The following is an 11,687-nucleotide window of genomic DNA, read 5'->3' on the forward strand; positions in this document are numbered from 1 at the left end:
AACTGCCTTACACGTCGAAAAGAATGTGTGAACTTTCTGATATTGTGTTGCATGTTTCTGAGTGTTTTTAGTGTACGGGAAAGAAAATATTCACAAAGTATCAATGTTCCAATTACTGTGAAATATTCCTGAATTATTGGAGACATGACGTTGGAATCTCTAAAATCATCCATACATGCAATCAGGAGGAAAATTTTTCCATAGATGTGTAGCTTCTTGAACCATGCTATAGTGTACATCTGGTTTTACCTACATAGCCGAGACCCTCAAGGAAATGTGTCATATGCTAGGTCTTGAGGTCTTTGACAGGAAACAGGTTGTTATTAAGCGGTACAGTAAACTTACTTTACTTTTTCTTTAATGTCCTTCAAGTTTCTGGTATTCGTATTAGTTTTTTAAATGATATAATTGACATTCATAGTTAACATATTTATATGAGTCAATAGGATGGGCAGTTGAAAGAGAATTCCAGCTGGATATAATGTATTATGAAAAATGAAGCTGGATAACGATCGTTATGGTTTCCATTAAAAGCTCTTGCCATAATGTTTGCTTTCAAATTCGTGTTGTGAATATTTGTATAGCGAATTTTGAGATGAAAAAGATTTTAATCGAGTTTTACACTAATCAGGTACATGGTGTATTTCCTTTCCGCATCTTTACGAAACTCGGATCTTTAGGTGTACTTTTAGATCGATAATGACTATGTATCTTTTATGAATTGTTGAAGACAAGACTTTGGCATCGGTAACATCATCCATGCGAGCATTCAGGAGGAAAATGGTTCCATAAATTTGTAGCTGCTTGAACCATGCGATAATGTACATCTGCTTTGACCTACATAGCCTAAACCCTCAAGGAAAAGTGTCATTGGGTAGGTTTTGAGATAGAACCTTCCAACGTTCGACTTTAGTTTTAATATTTCTTGTATATGACGGAATCCCTTTATATCGTATCTTTCCTATTTAATATGAAATTTGTACTGTCAAATATTTATGAATATTTTAAGACAATATTTTGGAGTGTGCTACATCATGGATGCACGCAATAAGGAGCAAAATGGTTCTATGTATATAGAAAGATGTGTGTGTTTTTGGAGTTAAAATTATATAGCAGAGAGGATAAGTGCTTTATTATACCAACACAATGTTTTATGAACACAAATAAATATCATTATTTTCCACAACAGAGAAATGTTTTTTTTCTTCTACTAAGTAATTCTGATCTGCATGTTGTTTTGTCGTATTAATACTAATTAATTTATTTTTACGACTCATTCTTTTGTAGAATCAATGGATAACAATCTCCTATTTTGTGATTATTTGTATTGCTATGTATTGACTTATATATGTCTTGGTTTGTGTCTTATGAGAATTAATATATAATCTAACATATGCCCTGGTTCAACTGTTATTAGCGTATGTCTAACGCCCAGCGATATCCATTTTCTTGAAAGACACTTAATTAAGAAAGGTCTCATAATTTAACCCACTCTCTTTCATAATATAGCCCCACGTCACTAAGCTTTCTTGTTATCCATATGTAGTTAGAACTGCATTAATTTCGTGTCACTTTGCGAATTTATGTATGTGGTGCAATGTCTATATATTTCTATTTTTATGGTCGGCATATACTCTGATTGCTAGAAATATTAGCATAATAACTTTCTATAGTAGAAGGATGGATTGCACTAGCAATCTAATTACTCTTCAATATATAGTTCTCAAATTCTTGGTAGCAGGAATCAAACAGAACAGCTATTTTAAAGTACATACTAAATAGAAAATCTCAAACGGGTAATGATTATATATTGAATTGAGGAAACGAGTTGAATAATGTCCTAACAGAATGATCAATGCGATATGAGGTCACATTGTCTGATGCTGTACTAAGTAATCCTAGAAAAATTCTTTCTGAGTCCGATTTGTATCACATAATTTCTGCGTAAATATGATGTGGTTGGTCAAAGTCCTGTCGGTTGGGAGACCAGTTTATGTCCATATTTTTCTGTGAATAGAGGTGAGTGAATTTACTTCTGTAAGTCAACATTTAAACCCCGGTTGTATATATGGTTGAATATAATTTTATTTCTAGAGATATACCGCCATCCTCCCCCAGGTCGCCACTAGCTATCAAAAGAGCAATACCCCCTAGTTTTACTTCTTGTTTTTGTTCTTGTCTTGGAGTTTCGAATCCATTTTTCTTACGATGATATTGTTATACAGGACATAGCAAACCCACGTTGGGGTCAATTGTCCATATTCAGACAGGTGAAATAAATTTATCAATTTCATTTCTTACAACGACATGAAAAATGACAGCGAAATTTTTATTGAAAAAGAAACATTTCCAAAAGCGGGGTAAATCATGTTTTCGCACGATCGGAGCCAATCAGTAAAATGAAAACTACACGATAATTTCATGGGCGTTTTTACCAATCGAATTCATATAAAGTGATATGTAACAGGCTGTCATGTTCTAAATATGAAGCTGCACATACTATTGGAAAACTATACCGACTATGTGATAAATATGGAGTATGAGTACTGATGATGGTTAAAAAATGAGGTAAACAATTAATATAGCTTTAATAATAACATTTCAATGAAACCTTTTCCTTTTTCATAAATGTTTTCAAGAGCGAGATTAACCATCTATAAAAGATTGTAACCATAGTTGTTCCATAAACCGGTAATGTTATACTTAGGTTGGGGCTATAATCGGTAAATGTTCATTCGGTATAGTGAGCCATAATCCGCCAATATTACTTTCACACAGTGGATTATAAGCTGCTATACTAAATTCACATTGCCAATTAAAGATCGCTCATGTTAAATTCCTATATGTAGCTACATTGCCATCCGTAATGGCAAATTGTCCACATGGTCTATAACGACACATTTACATGGTCAAACATACCTTACTTTTGGACATAATGTTATGTCGTTTGCGTGTCCATACCGTACCATTTCAGGTGTGATGCTAATGTGCATAATGTGCACGGAGACAGATCGTTTAATTCCCATAGATAGCAAAAATGTCACAAGATGTTAACTTGCAGATAATTCTCATAAGTTTTCATACCGTCATTATTGTTTTCGTAACGGTAAATGCCATAGGCTATCATGTCATTTCCCAAAAGACATTCACTACCGTATAAATTACATTTGAAACAAGTAGCTCGCACTGCAAATCTCATATGATTGTTGACATCCTTATAGAACCAACTTTAAGACAAAGGTATGTATTAATTAATGCAGTTGTTTTTGTTTTTCAGCTCAGGATGGGCAATACGTGGTGGCCCGTATAGCTGGAAGAGGAATACTCCTGGAAAATTCCCATAAAAACCAACGACAATTAGGAAGCTAATGACAAGCTATATGATATACCACATTGGCTGCGCCGGAGACTTTAAACCACGGGGACAGAAATGAGATAGCAAAGACTCTTAGCTCAGATATTATTGAATAACGTTTATTTGCATTAAAAGCTTTCGGTATTCGTATGTACTAATTGGAATGTTAAATAAATATGTATTTATCAACTGGTTATATCCAACATCATTAGTAACACCACAAACACCAACATAAAAGCAGCAATATTAACGTGGGCCATTAGGGCAAAAATATTTAATATTACTTCAAACCTTTTGGAGAAAAAAAGTTATTTTTTCCTATTTGCAAAAACTGATAAAACATATTTCTTTGGTCTCAAGAATTAGTGTTATCTTATATATTTGTTAAAAGTATTATTTTCAAAACACATACAAGGTCATTGAGCTGCAGATACGTGATCAGTGATGAAAGGTCTAAAACAAAAATAAGAAAGAATGTTTAATATCCCGTATGATTCCAAACCTCACGTGCTGCACATATTTATATAGTTTGTCTAACGTTTCAATATTAGTGGTCTATATTTTAAGAAACTCCATGATATACATTTTTTTGGAGGCAAATGATATGTGGGTAAATGAACTAGAATCCAATCGTTCTAATGTAAGACTCACCGAAGCAGTAGGCGCTATTATAAGATCTGGTTGGTCCTAATTTGTAGATCATATGTGTGCCACAGTTGCGTACTTCTATTGGTATTTTGGTAGAACAGAAGGCATTGAATGAAAAAATGCACGCAGTTCGTACCACAACACCATCGGTTTCATCGGGTACTGCGCCTACATATATAAAAGTAAAATTACTGTTATAGAATCAGAATCTCCATTGGGTATTATAAACTGTGATTGCGTACACGCATTGTACATGTAAACATTTGTTCTATTGCCTACAGACGTCTGCATTGTTCAGATGGTGTAGTTTTATGCTATCGACTGTACACATCATGCTATATATAAAGATCATGACTAAAATGTATTGTTTGTTTCTTTGCTTTTGTGTGGGAATCGTCAACCTTATTAACATCAATTGATAAATAAATAGTATTGCTAATGAAAAATGTAAATAGGAAATACTTTAAAATTACATTTTGCAATATACTATTGTTTTTGAACATCTGCCACGTCGTTCTAAAATATACCTTAGCTTAAAATGTCTGCTGGTCCAAAATAAAGTAATTGTGTTAAATGTACATGTATAAGAACTGTTAACCATTCCATGCAATGAAATATAGCAATTTTCGATAGGAACAACACATGGAATTTTGAAATAACCAAGATGAAAATGTTTGTAAATTACAGAAGAGACCTTCTGTTGAAAACAACGATATTGTCTGAAGATGACATTGTTATAGCTCTTAAATGACGCACTTGAGGTATGGCATTTGTGCAGAGCATATATCAATTCAATCGTTATTAGATAAATAACATGTATATATATATATATATATATATATATATATATATATATATATATATATATATATATATATATCAGTTACAATACAGCGAAAGAATATCCTACCTCTAACAATCAATGCCTTACAAAATCGTCATATCACAGCGCAGGCAAGTAAGACGAGTCTACTGCTAACAAATAATGCAAATTACCATAGCGCAGGCATGCAGTAGCGTCCTTTCTCCTGGTCCAATCACTCTCATATAGTCATTCAAGCGACGCGAAAACTAGGATTCATTTGAGGAAGCTAATATGTGAACAATTCTTAAGTCCTCAATATGTGTAAGTATTGAATGATGACACTTCTATTTGTTTATACTTACGTTTCAAACATGAACAATACTTTTATGTCAAATTTATGTGCTTAGTATAGTAACCCAATGTCACAAAATCTGTTTTGATTTGCATAAATTATCTGGATGCATTTACGTCAGCTATGAACTGTCAAATATGGAATTAATGTTATGATCATATGCCCTGTGCTCAAAGATCATACAATGTGTACAAACTACATACAGATGATAAATTGAAACTAGTTGTAGATGATTGGATACATTTAGGACAGCTAATATTGTCTCTAAGTTTGTTTGTAGTAGTGGGAGGCTAGTGGGATGAAAACATATACTGCTATTCCTAACGGGTAATCATGTATCAACGTCTGTTTGTTCATTTGTTTCCTTGTGCATACCTTTTATTAAAAAAGACCGACTGTTAACTTCGAACATTAAATTCATTTCCATTAGACGTGGTAGAATAATGAATAATTATTTATGTTTGTTAAAATGACGGGGTGATCCAATGGTAAAGTTTCCAATTAAATTAGTACAGCTGTCATGGTACAAAATACTAATTATTATTTAACCTTTTAACATTACGTTGGGAAACAGAGATTAATCTAATGATACAGATTCGTATGCAATACACGACAGTTTATATCTCTTTGGCGATGACTAATAGTAGGTAGTATCTCTACGATCTATGCTTCGATAAAATGAACATTGTTGACAGGATTATTTTGCCTACGAATACAGAGGAAGGTTTCCGTTTATTATTTGATACAAGAAACATAATTGTAAACAGAAAACTGATCATCCATCCAAAGAGGGTAATATGTGCCACACATTGTAACCACTGGACTCTTATGGTCATTCGGAATATTCATCTTCCTAACATTATACCATTTGTAAACCAGTCTATCATCGGTCAAGTACATTTCATTCGCAGCTTTCGTATAGCTCCGCGCCCGGTGCTCCAAGTGAGGAAGAGTTTTGTAAACAGCATTACAGTTCTGACCTTTGATGGGAAAAAGTATATCATTTAAATATGAGTATCAATTAAAGATCATACGAAGCTAAATATACATTTGAAATTTGGTAAATGTTTCGTTATTAATTAGTACTTAGATTTTGACCGTTTTTCTATTAATACATACCCTTATAGTAAGCAGTTTGTGCATTTGATTCTTTACATATGTATATATAATCGTATGGTATAAAAATGGCTAGAGTTATGCACTGATTTTGTAACGTATGTAAATCAGAAGAAAGAAAACATTATATATTGTCCGATTCAGCTTATACTATTATTTTCAGCATGATGAAATGTACAACAGTATTTAATTCAGATTTATTTTTTTTGTATACAAATTTCTTTTGCTTTGATTGATTCACATATTTGTTGCATACCATAGGCCACTTGAAGGTGTTGCAATATCACAATAGCCAATATTGTCTTCATTTATGATGATATTTACTTTCCTCTTTGTTCTGAAAGTAAAAAGTATATTCGCACGCACGCACACTATACCAAAGTATATACCCCTAGGACACACAGAAATAAAACACACACAGAGGATACATGATTTGATCGTATGATCTTGGTTGGGAATTTATCTATAAATAAATAAATAAGTAAAATAAAGTCCGAAAAACTTCATGCTCACTTTTTGATGGGATAGAAACAGTTTACTCATCGATAAATAGATAACCATGATTCTTTAATCTTTATAATTCCAGTTTACTTTCTTTCTTTCATCATATCAGAGGATTTTATTAACAAAGCAATAGTTTTAGCTAGATAGAAGTTTTCTTACACTAGGCTCTTCAAGACACAGAGTTCAAAGCCCCCATCTTCGTTAGCTAAGACTGATAAATTTGTATGTAGTCATGTAGATAAAGTGACCAAGCGGGTCATGTCACTTTGTCAAACAGAACATTTCTTGATCATTGTTTTCTTTAATTTAAAAGAATGGTTGTTGCTCTTTAAACCAGGATATTCATATTCTTAACATGACGCTTGCGTATGTCATGTGTTCTTAATGTCTTCCTTGTTTCTGCTTTCTGCGCATTTTGATCTATCAAAAGCAAACTCGTATCCTGTTTGTGAGATCCCTTGTTCGTCACATGACACTGACCTTTAATAACAGCTGCTGTAACCTGCTACTGAAGCAAAGGAGAATGATTTCTGAATGTTGGATTGTAAGTCCTGTCAAATGCCTTCTTCGGCAAAAGAGCTTATTACTGGAGTGCATAAAGGTATGTGCAATTACATTGTCGTAACTTCTAATTGGCGATTTTAATCTGGGATTTGTACATTTGGTCGCAAATCACATGAGTGGATTGGTTGTGTTTGGTGTTGTTATCATTATGGTGCAAGGTGCTGATATAGATAAAACTTCACATAAAATGACTTGCAAACAGGGAACCAAAAAGCAGTTATTAGAAACGTTTAATATGTTTTAAAAAATCCAGATCAGTGCCACGTGACCGTTTACATCCAATAAAAGTTTGGACAATTTTGAATTATTGTACTGCAAATGAAACATTATATATTGCTATAGCTTTCTTTATAATCACTTCTTACTGTTTCCGGTATGATAAGCTGCATATTTATTTGTGAGGACTACAGTAACTTTTCTAGTTGAAACTTTATTAAATTTGTTCATGGAAACAGCCAATGACAGTAAAGCCTGAAAAAATTATATGGGTATCTAAACATAAAGAATTGGTAAATATGACAGAAATGTGGAGGTGAACATAGATAATATATTGAGATAGTTTTAGTGCGTCGATATGCTATGTGTATATTTGGAAATGTAAGATGCATGCGGTGAGTCACTATGGGATAAACGTTGGATCAACGGGAGTGAATGGAACATTAGTATGGTTGATCACTATTTAAGCCCTCCGAAATTTACATCACTATGGTGATCGTATAATAGTGTCTCTTGGTTTTAAATATTCGACTGCTAAGTTTTGAATATATGTTGACAATCCACGAACAGATCTGATAATTGACTACAAGAAAAACATTTTCTCTTCATGTGATATTACAAAAATATATAATTTAATTGGATATATTCAATGAGAAGACGACGGTGACCTTCTTCACTTACGTCAAACTCACTTACAAATTTTCGACGACATCCTAGGTGGAGATGAGGAAGGAAACACGCTTTTTATTTATACTATAATTGATTCACAACGCACATGCACTTTAAGTCACATACGATTTATGCCAATCAAGCCAAATGAATCCTACCATTAATCTCAATGAACAGTATCTGGTGAAGTTCATAAATCGTAAAGACAAATATAAATGTTCACCAAGGAATTATAATCTCCGTGGCAAAATCTTGTTATGATTATGCCACTTTTATAAAGCATGCTTATATTTGTGTATCGATCTAAGACCTAAGACACGTATTATTTGTAATTGGTTACCGACTTGATTAGCAATTAAGGTCTGGATGTTGTCCAGTGATTGCTTCTCGTAATAGTCACTAACATGGGTCTTAAAGTGTCAAAACTTCAGCCGGTCACTCACATAATTCAAACGGATCACTACCAATAGCCAGGTGTCAAGAGAACCTTCAAATCGTGTCTAATTAAATTGATTCGTACACTATGTCATTAGTCGAAAATAAGCTTTTAAAGGCTAGTTAACAATTATATATCTTGATTAGCTTCCGGAAATGAGTTAAACAAGATATTAAATCTCTGATTAATGTTCCTCCGTATGAAATATATATTTCATGTCATTACCAATATGCTTCTGTAGATCTTCAAGTTATGTAATTTTGTTAGGACATACCCTGATTAATAGCTGTAACTTATTATCTAGTTGTTCTATTAATGTTTGTACATATTTCAAATTCCTTTCTTCCAAACGCTTAATTATTTGGCACAATCACGATCAGTTTTAGAAATATATTATTAGCTTCTTGAGATAACATGAATTTAGCAATACAGTTGTTCTCATTTAACTTTTAGCCATCGAAATAGTTAAAAATTTTATAATACTTTTCTGTTTCCTTTCTTGTAGCAACTTTCTTAGCTTTCTCTGAAAACTTATGACTAAAACCAATTGCGCTCTTAAAAGTCGGAGTGTCCATTAGCTAATACAAAAAAAATATAATTCGTAGTCACACCTCAACCACTACCCCTGAGATTCAAAATATACATACATACATACATACATACATACATACGTACGTACCTACATACACACATACACACACACACATACATACATACATACATACATACATACATACATACATACATACATACATACATAGGGGACCCGAGTGGCCGAGTGGTCTAAAGCGCTCACCGTTCCGGATCACTGCCATCTCACCTCTGCCTGCGTGGGTTCGAGTCCAAGGCTCGGCTAGCGTGGGTACGTGGGAAAGCCTGCCAGTAGCTTCTCGTGGGTCGGTGGTTCTTCCCTGGGTTTTCCATGGTTCTTCCTCCACCAGTTATACTGGCCGCCATGTATAGCCTATCTTGTGCTGAAAAATGGCTTTAAACCCGAGAACAACAGCATACATACATACATACATACGTACATACATACATACATACCCTAAGACTCAAATTGCGGTTTTAGCTAAAGCATTATTCAATTGTTTTTCGAATACCTAGCTCAGAATCTAAGAGTAATTTAAAGGTTTCTAGTAAGTGTGAATAACGACGAATCCAAATCCTCAAGTAATTATACCCAGATGAGGTCAAAATTTTCAAGTAAATTTATCATATATTTAGCCTTTGCTTAATTACGATAAGCTCATGAACGTTGGCCGTGGTGTTCAAATCATAACTTTATTATTTAGTTCATAAAGCTGACAAAAATAGTTGAATAAATCATGGAGCTAATAATCACATCTATTTATGGGTATTAATGATGAGATTCGATAGCAAACATATACAACTGAGAAGTTGCAAATCAACAGTTCAGATAGTAGATTCAAATGTGCTAGCCAAACTAGGTTGTTGATGTCTTCAGTAAATAATATCTAATTGTACTCATCAGTCTGCAGTGTGTTGTACTTGAGAGAACTATTATCGGGCCAAAACAGACATAATTTAATATTTAGATATGCAGAACAAATAGTTAATTGATATATAAATTTGTAGTTTTATTGTAAAATTAGTACAAACGTGACACCAGTGACAAAGCAAAGTTACCAACACGTCGAGTATTATCTACTTATTCATTATGTACGCTAACCTGTTATAGTGGGCACGGTCCTATTTTTATTTAAATATGGAACGGAAGTAACCGTTTCACCTGGTTAAAAGATACAAAACTAGGGTGATGTTACATGACGTCTTGCTCCATAAGATGAATTGCATATGCTTGTCTTAACTGTTTAATTAGCAAACGTAAAATGATAGCTGAAGGCTATGTTAAATACAACCAGTGACGTAGAGTTAGTACCAATGATTAAGGGCCCACAACCACTATACAAATATGGGAGCAACCAGTAAATTATATATCTCTCAATTTGACAGAACAGCGCTGCTTAGTCTCTGCCAGTCTGTTGCAAGTATGCCATCAAATTGGTGTCAATGATATGAGGTTGAACTCGTGGATTTTTAAAAGTTATGGAATCTTTCAGTGACTAATAATAAATAACGAGTAGTCCGCAATAACATTCGAAAATCCTAGCCGTTAATTTTGCCGATGTTACCACAAGATGGTGATACTGAAGTGCAAAATTAATCGAATCGAAGCTGCAAGACTGGAAGTTTGAAAAAAGGACATAACTTATTTCATAATATATACAATTAAAAATGAATACATACAATTAATTATTCAATCTAATGACAAAACATGTAAGAGAGTATTTTGTGGCAGCCTCATCAAGGACAGTACAGAATGTTTGTAATGAGAGGTCACCAGAAAACGTAGGTCGATCAAAGAAAATATTTTGCATCTAAAATGTTAAGGAACAAGTTGGGAAAGAAATATCTAATACTTCTCCACAGAGGCAGGTTGAAATAGGGTTTGTAGAAAGCTTTAATCAAAAGTTTTAGAACGAATAAATCTTGTACTGTAAATATATAACCTAACGGTAGAGATGAGTGAAATAAATTATATCCCAGATCGGCAGACATGTTGTCAGTTAGTTATAGGAACCCTATGAAAAGGTCTTGCTGGTTATTTGTCAACTAATTACAACAAACGTCTAAATAAACAAAGGATGAGAAAGGTATATATATATATATATATATATATATATATATCTGAAGTTCACAAAAAACAGCCCATTTCAGGGCTAACCAAAGCTCTAGAAAAGAGATACTATTCAATTTGCCAGTTGGTGTGAGTGTGGAGTAGTGTGATTATATACACTTACTCATTTCCTGGTGTGATTGTGTGTGTGTGTATGTGTGTGTTTGTGTTTGTAAGCGCTCACGTACGTATGTGTGGATGGTAGATTATTGCGTTTTGTAAGCGCTCACGTACGTTTGTTTAGATAGTAGAGAGCATGGCTTTTTAACCTTCCCGAGTGTGGATAGTATACTATGGTTATTTCTTTTCATCTTCGCGTGT

The sequence above is a fragment of the Sinohyriopsis cumingii genome, chromosome 5 (genome assembly GCF_028554795.1).
Source record: "Sinohyriopsis cumingii isolate HCF-2022 chromosome 5, ASM2855479v2, whole genome shotgun sequence".
In the NCBI taxonomy this organism is placed as follows: Eukaryota; Metazoa; Mollusca; class Bivalvia; order Unionida; family Unionidae; genus Sinohyriopsis; species Sinohyriopsis cumingii.